The sequence below is a fragment of the Somniosus microcephalus genome, chromosome 13 (genome assembly GCF_052327205.1).
Source record: "Somniosus microcephalus isolate GS21.2 chromosome 13, FLI_Smic_1.0, whole genome shotgun sequence".
NCBI lineage: Eukaryota > Metazoa > Chordata > Chondrichthyes > Squaliformes > Somniosidae > Somniosus > Somniosus microcephalus.
Window position 1 is genome coordinate 69374859 of NC_140999.1, and position 17292 is coordinate 69392150.

Below are 17292 nucleotides of genomic sequence, written 5' to 3' on the forward strand. Positions count from 1 at the left end.
GTGCAGCACTCCCTCAGTACTGCCTCTCCGACAGTGCAGCACTCCCTCAGCACTGCCCCTCCGACAGTGCGGCGATCCCGCAGTATTGCCCCTCCGACAGTGCGGCGCACCCTCAGCACTGCCCCTCTGACAGTGCAGCACTCCCTCAGTACTGCCCCTCCGACAGTGCAGCACTCCCTCAGTACCGCCCCTCCGACAGTGCAGCACTCCCTCAGCACTGGCCCTCCGACAGTGCGGCGCTCCCTCAGTACTGTCCCTCCGACAGTGCAGCACTCCCTCAGTACTGACCCTCCAACAGTGCAGCTCCCCCTCAGTACTGACCCTCTGACAGTGCAGCGATCCCTCAGTACTGCCCCTCTGACAGTGCAGCGCTCCCTCAGTACTGCCCCTCCGACAGTGCGGCGCTCCCTCAGTACTGACCCTACGACAGTGCAGCTTTCCCTCAGTACTGCCCCTCCGACAGTGCAGCACTCCCTCAGTACTGCCCCTCCGACAGTGCAGCACTCCCTCAGTACTGACCCTCTAACAGTGCAGCGATCCCTCAGCACTGCCCCCCGACAGTGCAGCACTCCCTCAGTACTGACCCTCCGACAGTGCAGTGATCCCTCAGTACTGACCCTCTGACAGTGCAGCACTCCCTCAGTACTGACCCTCTGACAGTGTGACACTCCCTCAGTACTGCCCCTCCAACAGTGCAGCGATCCCTCAGTACTGACCCTCTGACAGCGCAGCGATCCCTCAGTACTGCCCCTCTGACAGTGCAGCAATCCCTCAGTACTGACCCTCTGACAGTGCGGCACTCCCTCAGTACTGCCCCTCCGACAGTGCAGCGATCCCTCAGTACTGACCCTCTGACAGTGCAGCGATCCCTCAGTACTGCCCCTCTGACAGTGCAGCGATCCCTCAGTACTGCACTGGAGTGTCAGCCTGGATTATGGGCTCAGGTCTCTGGAATGGGACTTGAACCCACCAGCTTCTAACTCCGGAGGTGAGAGTGCTGACAACTGGGCCATGGCTGACAACATTTAACTCCGCCCATCAGGGGTAGACCTGAGATCCTCCTATTCTGTGGTGCTCTCTATTGCACCCTGTGAGGGATGTGTCCAATGAGTTGCAAGTAGAAACCCTTTACAGTCTTCATTCGCTAACTTCACTTCAGGTTTGCAATTGGATTTCATCAGCAAAAATAACATTGTATATTTGCGCTGAAGGTGAGTGATGTCAGTACTGGGAATGGAGAATTTCCACATCTTGTACCCAGTGTCGAGCATATCAGGTCTGTTATAGCACTGTTTAGACACAAACACTCCCAGGAAATGTAGATCATGTTTTAGACACAGTAAAAAGCTCCATCAATACTGTCCAATCAAACACTCCCAGGTCAGCTACAACACTGTTTAAATACAGTATAAAGCCTCTTGGTCTCGCACCAAATCCCTCCGAGATCTCTGCACTCCTCTAATTCTAGCCTCCTGCGCATCCCCAATTTTCATTGCTACACCATTGGCGGCCGTGCCTTCAGCTGCCTCGGCCCTAAGCTCTGGAATTCCCTCCTAAACCTTGCCACCTCTTGAGTTCTCTCTCCTCCTTTAAGGCGCTCCTTAAAACCTACCTCTTTGACCAAACTTTTGGTCACCAGTCCTCTATCTCCTTATGTGGCTCGGTGTCCATCTTTGTCTGATAACGCTCCTGTGAAGTGCCTTGGGACGTTTTACTACGTTAAAGGCGCTGTATAAATACAAGTTGTTGTTGTTAAAGGAGAAGTTGTACCATAGAGAGAGATGGCTAGGGGACAGAAAGCAAATAGATGTTTCTGGGATGTGGGTAGTGGTGTGCTCCTGGGATCTGTCTGGGACCTCTTGTATTTTCCAATGATATAAGAGGTTTGGACATGTGTGAAGAGGAATGATACCAAATTAGGGGAAATGGGGAACTGTGAGGAAAGATAGGGGAGATTGCAGGAGGACATGGGGGACTGGGACGGGGGGTTGAACAGAATTTCACGAGAAAAGTAAAATAATTAATTTTGGAAAAAAAATAGAGAAAGGAAATAAACTCTAAATGTTAAGGAACAGAGCAGATTGCAGGAATAGAGAGATCCAGGTGTAGAAAGAAAAGAAAGACTTGCATTTATATAGTGCCTTCCAAGACCTCCAGACGTCTCAAAGCGCTTTACAGTCAATGAAGTACTTTTGAAATATAGTCACTGTTGTCATGTAGCAAATACTGCAGCCAATTTGCGCACAGCAAGCTCCCACAAACAGCAATGTGATAATGTCCTTATAATCTGTTTTAGTGATGTTGAATGAGGGATAAATATTGGCAGAGCTCCCCTGCTCTTCTTCAAATTAGTGCCATGGGATCTTTCACATCCACCTGAGAGAGAGCAGACGGAGCCTCGGTTTAATGTCTCATCCGAAATATGGCACTGGGAGTGTCAGCCCAGATTTTTGTGCTCAAGTCTCTGAAGTGGGACTTGAACAGAAAGAAAGAAAGAAAGAAAGAAAGAAAGAAAAAGAAAGAAAAAATGAATGAAAGAGATAAAGATAGAAAGATGAGGCTAAGCGAAATACGATGTCTGTTTTTTCTTGTCCATTTCTTCTCCCCTTCCTACTCTCAGTCTGCCACACCAGACTCCTCCTGGGAACAGGTGACTGGCATCGCAGCCGAGTCCAATCTGTCCTCAGCCAAGACGCACAAGTACAGACTTTACCAGAATAGTAACCTGGAGTAGGAATCCCAGAGATTTCTCCCCCAACCCCTGCTTAATTTAGCTATCTCAGCTGAGCTTAGCACGGACCAGGAATTGAACTGACAGCCCTGTAAATGGTAAAGAACTCGACGAGGGATAAACCGAGACCAGCGTGTGTCTCTGACCCTCCGTCGCCTACTTTAGTCAAACACCTCTGAAGATTTATAGATTCGTAGAGAAAGAACAATGGCTACTGAGGAGGGAGCAGGCCCCCCGGTGTGAGAAAGAAGCCCTTGAAACCTTTTGGTGCCTCCTACCTCCTTGTAATATCTCCTAATGTCTCCTTCGGCTCAATGTCAATTTTTCTCAAATTACGCTACCTTGGGACATTTTCCTACGTTAAAGGCACTACATAAACGCAAGTTGTTCTTGTTTTAGCCACCTTAACCATTCACTCCCCCCACCACCAGCACACCGTGGCTGCAGTGTGGCCTGTGTATTGATTTCTTTGTGGGTTCAATGAGGAGACATTTATGAAAGAGAATGTTGTTAAGTCTGTGTGTCCCAGTTATGCTTATTATAAATCACTGGACACAGACCACAAGAATAACTTTTAACAGGTCTTTACTATTCGGAGGTCAGGGCTGAACTGCCCAGCAAATCCCTACACAACGTTTATATACCGGTGTGGTCACCACCGGTATTACAGTATACAGCAGCCAAGAGAAAGTAGTACATCTCTTAAGGTAGTTCTCTTAAGGTGGAACAGGTTACATACACCACAATCCTCCCTTTTTAGCTTAACAGTTATATCCCCATTTAACATAACATAATAACATATAGATATATATATATATACAACTTCATGCAAAACAGTTCAAAGATTCAGTCTCTGAGGAGGCCTCCTGATTCGAGTTGGATAACGCCTTTCAGGGGTCTCTGATTCTCGTTGCTGGGGTGACTCATCTAGTTGATCTCTTATGGATTGGACATCATCCTCAGGTACATTCACTTCTGAGGTAGATGCTTCAGGTTCACTAACTTCTTCCACGGTTGTCTCTGCCGTAACCCTGGGTTCGACCCTTGTTCTCAATTCTACGAATTGGTCAGCATGACGCCGTATTACATTTTCACCAATATCTACCGTGTACATCAGGGGTCCTTGTCTGGCCCGAATTGTTCCAGATTGCCATTTCTCGTTTTTATAGTCCCGGGCTAACACTGGTTGTCCTATTTCGAAACTCCGAGTGGTCTTGTTATTTATATGCTGGAACTGTTTGTTTTCAACTTCCCTCCGCACATTTGGTTTTAACAAGTCCAACCTGGACCGCAACCTCCTGTTATAGAACATCATGGCAGGACTTTGGTTTGTCACTGCATGAGTGGCGTTTCGATATGCCAGTAGGAATTTGTCCACCTTGTGTTGTAGTGGAATCTGATCTTCGCTCATGGCCTTTATTGCTTTTTGAACGTTTGTACAAATCTCTCGGCCAACCCGTTTGTAGCCAGATGATATGGGGCAGAGGTATAATGTTTCACCCCATTCTTCTTCATGAATTTCTGGAATTCTTCTGACACGAACTGCGGTCCGTTGTCTGAACATACTTGTTCTGGCAATCCATTTCTTGCAAATATCGTTCTTAGCACCGCGATCGTCTTTTCCGAGGTAGTGGTAGTCATCTTAATCACTTCTGGCCATTTAGAATGTGCGTCCACCGCAATTAAAAACATGGAGTCCATGAATGGACCAGCAAAGTCAATATGTACACGTTGCCATGGGGTTGAAGGCCATTCCCATGGATGCAGCGGTGCAATCGGAGGTGCATTTTGCACTTTTTAGCACCCTGAGCAGCTTTTCGTCAGATCCTCTATCTGTTGGTCGATACCCGGCCACCACACATAAGCCCTAGCAAGGCTTTTCATCTTGACTCCCCCCAGATGACATTCATGCAGTTCCTTTAGAACTCTCTCTCTTAACTTAGGAGGAATAATCACCTTTGTTCCATACATCAATGTTCCTTGACAGACAGATAGCTGTTCTCGTCTTGCTGAGAATGCCAGTAACAGTGGATCACCATGTGCTGGCCATCCCTTCACTGTCACTTCGTAGACCCAGGACAGTGTCGGGTCGTTCCTGGTTTCTCTTTCAATACTTGCATTGGTAACTGGTAAACATTCGATGATGGTCGAGTGAAATAACTCAACAGGGTCAACCGTCGGTGCCTCCTCCTCTGTAGGTAGTGGCAGGCGCGACAGCCCATCAGCATTACCATGCTGCTTTGTACCTTTGAATTCGATCTGATATTGATGTGCCCCTAGGAAAAGGGACCATCTCTGGAGTCTCTGTGCTGTCATCACCGAAACACCCTTCTTAGGGTTAAAAATGGATACCAACGGCTGGTGGTCTGTCAGAAGCGTTAACTTTTGGCCCTGCAGGTAATGATTAAACTTCTTTACTCCCCACACAAGGCTGAGAGCCTCCCTATCTATCTGAGCATAGTTGCGCTCAGCGGAGGTCAATGATCTGGATGTGAACGCAACTGGCCTCTCCAGGCCATTTGGCAACTTGTGTGAAAGTACTGCCCCAATACCATATGGAGAAGCATCACAAGCCAAACGAATAGGCAGCGTTGGGTTGAAGTGAGCCAACACTTCCTCTGAGGTGATCAATGCCCTGCTTTTGTGAAAGGCCCTCTTACAGTCCTCGCTCCACTTCCATGGTACTCCCTTCTGCAAAAGAGCGTTCAGCGGGTGCAGCACCGTGGATAAATTTGGCAGAAACTTATGGTAATAGTTAATCAACCCTAGGAACGACCTCAACTGGGATACATTATCCGGAGCGGGAGCCTTCACAACAGCTTTGATCTTGTCAGGAGACTTATGAAGCCCCTCCTGGTCAATGACATGACCACAGTACGAGATCCGCTTCTGAAAGAACTCACATTTCTGGCGATTAACTCGAAGTCCATATTCTTTCAATCTGGTGAGCACCAGTTCCAAATTTGCAAGGTGTTCCTCGTCATCATCTCCTGTAATCAGAATATCGTCCAGGTAACATTGTGTGCCTGGAATTCCCTGTAATACCTGCTCCATGGCCCTCTGCCAAATTGCTGGAGCCGATGCCACTCCAAAAACCAGCCTATTATACCGGTACAAGCCTCTATGCGTGTTGATCGTGAGATACTGGCGTGACTCTTCCTCAACTTCCATCTGTAAGTACGCCTGTGCCAGGTCTATCTTGGTGAAGTGTTTCCCGCCAGATAACGAAGCGAAGATATCCCCAATCCGCGGAAGCGGATACTGCACCGTGTGAAGCACCGGATTAACAGTGATCTTGAAATCTCCACAGATGCGAACCTTCCCCGGTTCCCCCGGCTTGTTGCTCGATGAACGCTTCATGACGGGAACAATGGGCGTGGCCCACTCACTCCAGTCTACCTTAGACAGTACTCCTGAACGTTCTAGCCCTTCCAGCTCAGCTTCCACAGCAGGCCGTATCGCATAAGGTACCGGTCTGGCTTTGAAAAATTTCGGGTTTGCATGTTCTTCAACCTTGATGTTTGCCGTAATTCCTCTCAGTGTTCCCAGTCCCTGTTGGAACACCTCTTTAGCATCGTCCAATATTCTGGACAATCGTTTAGGTTTGACATCTTTTTTACCGGAATCTACCGTTAGTGCTTTTAAGGAATGCCAGTCCATATTTATTTTCCTAATCCACTCCCGTCCCAGTAGTGGTGGACCTCCCTCAGGTAGCACATATAAGTCCATTCCTCGGCTTTCTTTGCCCTTGTGGACCACCTTTACCTCTATCTTCCCGATGGGGTATACTCTTTGCCCCGTGTATGTTTTCAATACAATCTCCGTATCCCATAGGGGAATATGTGGGAATAACCTTTTGTAATCTTGCTTATTCATGACCGTCAATGCCGATCCAGTGTCCAATTCCATCTTCACTTGGACTCCTGCTATCTGAAGTGTGACCCAGATTGTTTGGAGGTCTGCTTCATTATCAACATTGTGTATTCTTAGACTACCCAGTTCATTACTGCTGGAGTCTGAATTTGACTTCTGTTCGTTCGAACTGTTCTCTGTCACCTTGTGTACCTTTCTGTACTTTTCCTGCGGTGACTTTTTGTTGCTGGTCTTCTTTCCTGACCGGCATACTTTAGCTATGTGACCAAGCCTGCCACATTTTCTGCATTCCTGATTTTTGAACCAGCACTGGTTCTGATCGTGCGTTGTCTTTCCACAATGATAACATTTTACTGTACCCAAGACCATTTGATTGGTGCTGAGTTCCGGTGACCGTAGCTGCATTTCCGCAGTGCCTCTCGCTGCGGCTTCGTGCGATGCTGCAATAGTGACAGCTTTATCAAGCGTAAGATCATTCTCCTCAAGCAGTCGCTTTTGTGTTCCTTCTTTTAACAATCCACACACAAATTTATCTCTGAGCGCATCTGCTAGTCCTGTTCTAAACTGACAGTACTTCGATAGCTTACGCAGTTCAATTAAAAATTCTGCGTTGCTTTCGTCTTTCAGCTGCGTTCTTCTGTAAAATTTAAATCGTTCCGCTATCATCAGCGGTGTGGGATTTAAATGATTTTTCAGGACAGTAACAATATTCGCGAAAGTCTGATCCGCCAGTTTATCTGGTGATAGAAGGTGCTTCAATAGCCCGTATGTCTTCGCACCCATTGAGCTTAATAAGGTTCGTGCTTTCTCATCATCTGGTACCTTATTTGCTTTACAATAAACTTCCATGCGTTCTACATACGTGGTCCAATCTTCGATATCGCTATCAAAGGTATTAATGTTCCCATGTTTAGGCATCCTTGCAAGTTTTTAAATTTTTCTTTTTCTCAAAATGGCGGCTTCCCGCGCTTGTCTTCTTCCCCCGCCTACTAAAATGGCGGCTTCCCGCGCTTGGCGGTATTTCCCGCGCTCGTCTTCTTCCCCCGCCGACTACAATGGCGGATTCCCGCGTTTGCCTTCTTCCCCCGCTGGCTGCAATGGCGATTGCCGTGCTGCTGCCGTTCTCGCCTCCCCAGCGATTCTCAATTCCCCGACGCTGCTTTTACTCTCCCGCGGTTCCCGTGGGCATTCACGCTTCCCCTGCTGTTGCGCCTCTCAGCCCCGCATGCAGGCCGGTCCTTTACACCGGCTGCGTTTGAGTTCTCCGCAGCTCTCGTGCCTTAAGCTGCCCCAGTCGCTGCGCCTCTCGGCCTCGATTGCAGTCCGGCCCTTTTCACCGGCCGTGATCGAGTTCTCCGCCCTTTTTCCTCCGTTTTCCCTCCCCCACTCCACAGTCAACGCGGCCGACTTTCTGCTCGTGTCGCTGATCGGCTTACCCACCACCATGGTAGAAGGGATGATCACTGCCTGTCGCTGATGGAGGGCTTCGTGGTCAGAATTTTTCTTTTTAACCCGGGTTCTCGATGCCTCCCGTGCGATGGTGCCCAGCAGGATGATGAGGGCGGATGCCTCTTCTCGACGCCCGTTCTGAGGACGAAGCAGCCTTGGATGTAAAACTGCCGCAGGGTAAGATCGGACTCGTCGCCACTGTTAAGTCTGTGTGTCCCAGTTATGCTTATTATAAATCACTGGACACAGACCACAAGAATAACTTTTAACAGGTCTTTACTATTCGGAGGTCAGGGCTGAACTGCCCAGCAAATCCCTACACAACGTTTATATACCGGTGTGGTCACCACCGGTATTACAGTATACAGCAGCCAAGAGAAAGTAGTACATCTCTTAAGGTAGTTCTCTTAAGGTGGAACAGGTTACATACACCACAAATGTCTTTTAATCTAAAGCTTTGTTCAACTCTTTTATACAGCTTTTACAGGAGACACGATGCTGTGATGCATCTAGAATGAAACTGAAACTAAACTCCTCTGCCTTGCTTGTCTCGGTCACATGACCTCTGCTGGTCAGGCACAAGCAATCAATACCTGCAATCATGCTGCTAAGGCATCATAATCGAACAGGCAAATACCATCTCTATTTGCTGATATCATTACATCTCCTTTCCTTAAAACAAAAGTATTTTACTTTTAACTAACAACATGTTTTCTTTGTATTAATCTGCATTTTAACTGTAACACTTAATGAACTTACATTATCATTATCACGATCAAGGTTTTTTAACCTTGCTTTGTGTGTTCACATGAAATATGTCAATACACTTGAACTTGAAGAAAGAATAAGATAACATTACTTCCTTCTATAACAATAGTCCTTAAATTTGCTCAATGAGTCTCTCAGGAGGCTTCACGTGTCTTGAGGATTTTCTGATTGATTGTCCTTGAATCTGAGTTGTTGCCTCAGATGATTGGTTCTCAGCTGTGTGATCAGGTTGTTCAACAGTATCAGTCTCTTGACCTGCTGTGGCTGGTCCCATGAGAAGATCTCGACGATTTCTTCTCAGAACAGCACCCTCATCTGTCTGAATGGTGTATGATCTTGGTTGAACTTCACTCAGGACAGTTCCCTTCTGAGTCCATGTGTTTGTTTTGTCTTTCAACCTTACTTGGTCACCAGTGTGGAGTTCAGGTAGGTTTTGTGTTCCTCTGTCATAGTAGTACTTTTGCTTTTCCTTCTGTTGTTCTTTGAACTTCCTCACTTTCTCCCCCTCTTTTGTTTTCAGGAGGTTCTCCGGGATGGGTAGGTTTGACCTTAGCCGACGTCCCATCAGGAGTTGGGCTGGTGACTTACCACACTCGAGCGGCGTTGTGCGGTATACAAGCATGCTTTGGTAGAAGTCAGTTCCACTGTCTTTTGCTTTGTACTTCAGTCTTTTCACTGTGTTTGCGGGCTCTCCTGGGTCAACAGCTCTGGACAACGTGTCTGCTGTATACATCAGCTTACCCGGTGTGTACGCAACATTCAGTTCATCATAGACTGTCTCTCCTTCGCTTTCCACAACGAGGACTCTCTTTACCAGATTCAGTCTCTCACAGGCTTTTAAACCTAGTATGGCTTGCACATCCTTTGGCACCACGATTAATGCTAGCGTGTGCTCTCTGTCCTTGTGTGTTACTTTGACAATGCATCTTCCTTTCACTGGTATATCAGTACCTGTGTATCCTGTCACTTTCACATTGATTCCATGTATCTTTGGTCTGGGTCTAATTTTCTTAAAATCAGTCTCTGATATCACATTAACTTGTGCTCCAGTATCCAATTTAAATGGAATGTGTGTCATTCACTTTTAGTGTCAACATCCAGTCTCTTTCTTCTTTTTTGTTTTCAGACACAACATCTACATAGAACTCCTCTATGTCGCTTTCATCTACTGCATGGACCTTGCTTTGTTGCATTTGGTTCTTACAGCAACGGGCATAATGGTTGTTTTTGTTGCAACTATTGCATGTTTTACCATATGCTGGACACTTTCTTGGTGGATGCTGTGTACCGCATCGACTACATGACTTTCGATTGTCCCTTTCATTTTCGTTCGCTGGCCACGCCTCTTTTTTCACATTGGCGCTCGTTTTGTTAAACGGTTTGTATCCGTTCTTTCTCACTGCATCCACATTGCAGCTATTGTCACTGAACAGCTCCTTTGCCTGCAACTTCACAGTCTCTGTAGCCCTACACAGTGCTATGGCTTTTCCCAGGTCTAGATCTTGCTCTCTTAGCAGTCTTTCCCTTAGACCATTATTCGGAATACCACACACCAGTCTGTCTTTTATCAGCGAGTCTGTCAGTCCCCCAAATTCACATGATTTGCTTCTGTTTCTCAGTTCAGTCACATACTGATCAATAGTCTCACCCGTTTTCTGAACACATGTGAAAAATCTGTGCCTCTCAAACGTCACGTTACGTTTAGGTATGCAGTAGGCCTCAAACTGTTCCATTATTTTATCTAGTTTCATTTTGTCTCCATTAGCAGCGAATGTGAAGTTATTATACACCTCCAGCGCTTCATCACCCACGACATGTAAGAACAGTGACGATTTCTTTTTATTACTTTTCTCGTCAGCTCCGATTGCCGATAAATACAACCCCAAACGTTGTTTGAACCTCCTCCAATTTTAAGCCACATTACCTGTCAACTGAAGCGTCGCCGGTGGGTGTAAACCTTCCATTTTTTCACTTCGTTAGCTATTCTCCAATGGTAAGCAACGATGTTCTCTTTTGGCTTGCTAATATGTGGAGAGCTGATTTCACTTTAGATTTTTCCTCTTCATCTCTTTCAATCACTTCTGACACCATGTATTGATTTCTTTGTGGGTTCAATGAGGAGACATTTATGAAAGAGAATGTCTTTTAATCTAAAGCTTTGTTCAACTCTTTTATACAGCTTTTACAGGAGACACGATGCTGTGATGCATCTAGAACGAAACTGAAACTAAACTCCTCTGCCTTGCTTGTCTCGGTCACATGACCTCTGCTGGTCAGGCACAAGCAATCAATACCTGCAATCATGCTGCTGAGGCATCATAATCGAACAGGCAAATACCATCTCTATTTGCTGATATCATTACAGCCTGATGCACAAGATGCACTGCAGCAACCCGCCAAGGCTTCTGCGGCAGCACCTCCCCAACCTGCGACCTCTTCCACCTAGAAGGACAAGGGCAGCAGGCACATGGGAACACCACCACCTGCAAGTTCCCCTCCCAAGTCACACACCATCCTGACTTAGAAGTATATCGCCGATCCTTCATCGTCGCTGGGTCAAAATCCTGGAACTCCCTCGCTAACAGCACTGTGGGAGCACCTTCACCACACGGACTGCAGCGGTTCAAGTAGGCGGCTCACCACCACCTTCTCAAGGGCAATTAGGGATGGGCAGTAAATGCTGGCCTTGCCAGCGACGCCCACATCCCATAAACGAATTTTTAAAAAGGCACCATGTTGTGTTTCCTATCTCCTTGCGGAGTCCATCTTCCATCCTTAGACCCAGGAGAATATGAAACACATTTCATCTTTAGCCATTAACCTGCATTATCATGCGTAACACCCATTGAGGCAGTACTGAGGGAGTGCTCTGCTGTCTTTTGGATGTGACATTAAACCAAGGCCCCATCTGCTCTCTCAGGTGGACATAAAAGATCTCACGGCACTGTAAAAAGAGCAGGGCAATTTTCCTGATTTCCTGGCCAACACATCCCTCAACCAGGATCACCAAAGCACATTATCTGGTCATGTATCTCATTGCTGTTTGTGGGAGCTTGCTGTGTGCAAATTGACTGCTGCATTTCCTACATCACAACAGTGACAACACTTCATGCCACATAATGAATAGCCCCTCGGAGGAGGTGACGGAGGGGCAGCCAGGACTTGCAGGAGGGCACGCATTGTCAGTCCACATCTTCAGAACGAAGAATATCTCAAACAAACAAGTCCAAGTGTTACTTGTGTCACCTGTTGGTTCAGCAGTTCGTGGAACAGAAGTTCCAAGTTATAAGCTAAAAATTGAACTGTTTTTACGGTATATCCTCTCACTGTTATTGCAAGTTACTGGAGGAACACCGAGAAGGAGCTGGTGTAATAAGCCGCAGAGCCCACAAGATAGGAAATGTAAAAATATAACAATTCAAAAATATCACCAGCATTAAGAACAGTGTGTTCTCCGGGCCTCGACTCCTGCAGATTTCATTGTGTAATGTCAGTTACATCAGCTTCTCACTGCAGCAAAACAGTGTGTAATTATTGGGGTTCATACACCAGACACACTGTGTGTAATTATTGGGGTTCACACACCAGACACACTGTGTGTAAATATTGGGGTTCACGCACCGGACACACTGTGTAAATATTGGGGTCCGCACACCAGACACGCTGTGTGTAAATATTGGGGTCCGCACACCGGACATGCTGTGTGTAAATATTGGGGTTCGCACACCAGGCACGCGGTGTGTAAATATTGGGGTTCGCACACCGGACACACGGTGTGTAAATATTGGGGTTCACACACCGGACACACTGTGTGTAATTATTGGGGTTCACACACCGGACACGCTGTGTGTAAATATTGGGGTCCGCACACCAGACACGCTGTGTGTAAATATTGGGGTCCGCACACCGGACATGCTGTGTGTAAATATTGGGGTTCGCACACCAGGCACGCGGTGTGTAAATATTGGGGTTCGCACACCGGACACACGGTGTGTAAATATTGGGGTCCGCACACCGGACACGCTGTGTGTAAATATTGGGGTTCGCACACCGGACACGCTGTGTGTAAATATTGGGGTTCGCACACCGGACACGCTGTGTGTAAATATTGGGGTTCGCACACCGGACACGCTGTGTGTAAATATTGGGGTCCGCACACCAGACACGCTGTGTGTAAATATTGGGGTCCGCACACCGGACATGCTGTGTGTAAATATTGGGGTTCACACACCGGACACACTGTGTGTAATTATTGGGGTTCACACACCGGACACGCTGTGTGTAAATATTGGGGTCCGCACACCAGACACGCTGTGTGTAAATATCGGGGTTCACACACCGGACACGCTGTGTGTAAATATTGGGGTTCGCACACCAGGCACGCGGTGTGTAAATATCGGGGTTCACACACCGGACACGCTGTGTGTAAATATTGGGGTCCGCACACCAGACACGCTGTGTGTAAATATTGGGGTCCGCACACCGGACATGCTGTGTGTAAATATTGGGGTTCGCACACCAGGCACGCGGTGTGTAAATATTGGGGTTCGCACACCGGACACACGGTGTGTAAATATTGGGGTCCGCACACCGGACACGCTGTGTGTAAATATTGGGGTTCGCACACCGGACACGCGGTGTGTAAATAGTGGGGTTCACACACCAGACACGCGGTGTGTAAATATCGGGGTTCACACACCAGAAGCGCGGTGTGTAAATATCAGGGTTCACACACCAGACACACGGTGTATAAATATCGGGGTTCACACACCAGACACGCGGTGTGTAAATATCGGGGTTCACACACCAGACACACGGTGTGTAAATATTGGGGTTCACACACCAGACACACGGTGTGTAAATATCGGGGTTCACACACCAGACGCGCAGTGTGTAAATATCAGGGTTCACACACCAGACACACGGTGTATAAATATCGGGGTTCACACACCAGACACGCGGTGTGTAAATATTGGGGTTCACACACCAGACACACGGTGTGTAAATATCGGGGTTCACACACCAGACGCGCAGTGTGTAAATATCAGGGCTCACACACCAGACACGTGGCGTGTAAATATCGGGGTTCACACACCAGGCTCGCGGCGTGCAAATATCGGGGTTCACACACCAGACGCGCAGTCTGTAAATATCGGTGTTCACACACCAGACACGCGGCGTGTAAATATCGGGGTTCACACACCAGACACGCGTCTTGTAAATATTGGTGTTCACACACCAGACACGTGGCGTGTAATTATCGGGGTTCACACGCCAGACACTGTGCATGTAAATATTGGGGTTCACACAACAGACACTGTGCATGCAAATATCGGGGTTCACCCACCAGACACGCGTCATGTAAATATCGGGGTTCACACACCGGACATGCGGCGTGTAAATATTGGGGTTCACACACCAGACACTGTGCGTGTAAATATTGGGGTTCACACACCGGAAACATGGTGTAAATATTGGGGTACACACACCGGACACACTGTGCAAATATTGGGGTTCACACACCGGACAAACTGTGTGTAATTATTGGGGTTCACACACCGGGCGTGCTGTGTGTAAATATTGGGGTTCGCACACCGGGCGTGCTGTGTGTAAATATTGGGGTTCGCACACCGGACACGCTGTGTATAAATATTGGGGTTCACACACCGGACACACTGTGTGTAAATATTGGGGTTCGCACACCGGACACGCTGTGTATAAATATTGGGGTTCGCACACCGGACACGCTGTGTGTAAATATTGGGGTTCGCACACCGGACACGCTGTGTGTAAATATTGGGGTTCGCACACCGGACACGCTGTGTGTAAATATTGGGGTTCGCACACCGGACACGCTGTGTGTAAATATTGGGGTTCGCACACCGGACACGCTGTGTGTAAATGTTGCGGTTCGCACACCGGACACGCTGTGTGTAAAAATTGGGGTTCGCACACCGGACACGCTGTGTGTAAATATTGGGGTCCGCACACTGGACACGCTGTGTGTAAATATTGGGGTCCGCACACCGGACATGCTGTGTGTAAATATTGGGGTCCGCACACCAGACACGCGGTGTGTAAATATTGGGGTCCGCACACCGGACACGCGGTGTGTAAATATTGGGGTTCGCACACCGGACATGCTGTGTGTAAATATTGGGGTCCGCACACCAGACACGCTGTGTGTAAATATTGGGGTCCGCACACCGGACACGCGGTGTGTAAATATTGGGGTCCGCACACCAGAAACGCTGTGTGTAAATATTGGGGTTCGCACTCCGGACACGCGGTGTGTAAATATTGAGGTTCGCACACCGGAAACGCGGTGTGTAAATATTGGGGTTCGCACACCGGACACGCAGTGTGTAAATACTGGGGTTCGCACACCAGACACGCGGTGTGTAAATATTGGGGTTCACACACCTGACACGGGGTGTGTAAATAGTGGGGTTCACACACCAGACACGTGGTGTGTAAATATCGGGGTTCACACACCAGACACGCAGCATGTAAATATCGGGGTTCACACACCAGACACGCGGCGTGTAAATTTCGGTGTTCACACACCAGACACGCGGCGTGTAAATATCGGGGCTCACACACCAGACACGCGGCGTGTAAATATCGGGGCTCACACACCAGACACGCGGCGTGTAAATATCGGGGTTCGCACACCGGACACACGGTGTGTAAATATCGGGGCTCACACACCAGACACGCGGCGTGTAAATATCAGGGTTCGCACACCGGACACACGGTATGTAAATATCGGGGCTCACACACCAGACACTGTGCATGTAAATATCGGGGCTCACACACCAGGCACGCGGCGTGTAAATATCGGGGTTCGCACACCGGACATGCGGCGTGTAAATATCGGGGCTCACACACCAGACACGCGGCGTGTAAATATCGGGGTTCGCACACCAGACACGATGCGTGTAAATATCGGGGTTCACACACCAGACACGTGGCGTGTAAATATCGGGGTTCGCACACCAGACACGCGGCATGTAAATATCGGGGTTCACCCACCAGACACTGTGCATGTAAATATCGGGGTTCACACACCAGACACGTGGCGTGTAAATATCGGGGTTCGCACACCAGACACGCGGCATGTAAATATCGGGGTTCACCCACCAGACACTGTGCATGTAAATATCGGGGCTCACACAACAGACACGCTGCATGTAAATATCGGGGTTCACACGCCAGACACGTGGCATGTAAATATCGGGGTTCACCCACCAGACACTGTGCATGTAAATATCGGGGTTCACACACCAGACACGTGGCGTGTAAATATCGGGGTTCGCACACCAGACACGCGGCATGTAAATATCGGGGTTCACCCACCAGACACTGTGCATGTAAATATCGGGGCTCACACACCAGACACGCTGCATGTAAATATCGGGGTTCGCACACCAGACACTGTGCATGTAAATATCGGGGCTCACACACCAGACACGCTGCGTGTAAATATCGGGGTTCACACGCCAGACACGTGGCATGTAAATATCGGGGCTCACACACCAGACACGCTGCGTGTAAATATCGGGGTTCACACGCCAGACACGTGGCATGTAAATATCGGGGTTCACACACCAGACACGTGACGTGTAAATATCGGGGTTCACCCACCAGACACGTGGCGTGTAAATAACGGGGTTCACACACCAGACACACGGTGTGTAAATATCGGGGTTCACACACCAGACACGCGGCGTGTAAATATCGGGGTTCACACACCAGACACTGTGCATGTAAATATCAGGGTTCACACACCACACACGCAGCGTGTAAATATCGGGGTTCACACATCAGACACACCGTGTGTAAATATCGGGGTTCACACACCAGACACGCGGTGTGTAAATATCGGGGTTCACACACCGGACACGCGGTGTGTAAATATCGGGGTTCACACACCAGCCACGCTGTGTGTAAATATCGGGGTTCACACACCAGACACGCGGTGTGTAAATATCAGGGTTCACACACCAGACATGCGGTGTGTAAATATCGGGGTTCACACACCAGACACACCGTGTGTAAATATCGGGGTTCACACACCAGACACACGGCGTGTAAATATCGGGGTTCACACACCAGACACACCGTGTGTAAATATCGGGGTTCACACACCAGACACACCGTGTGTAAATATCAGGGTTCACACACCAGACATGCGGTGTGTAAATATCGGGGTTCACACACCAGACACACCGTGTGTAAATATCGGGGTTCACACACCAGACACACCGTGTGTAAATATCAGGGTTCACACACCAGACACACGGTGTGTAAATGTCGGGGTTCACACACCAGACACACGGCGTGTAAATATCGGTGTTCACACACCAGACACACGGCGTGTAAATATCGGGGTTCACACACCAGACACACCGTGTGTAAATATCGGGGTTCACACACCAGACACGCCGTGTGTAAATATCGGGGTTTGC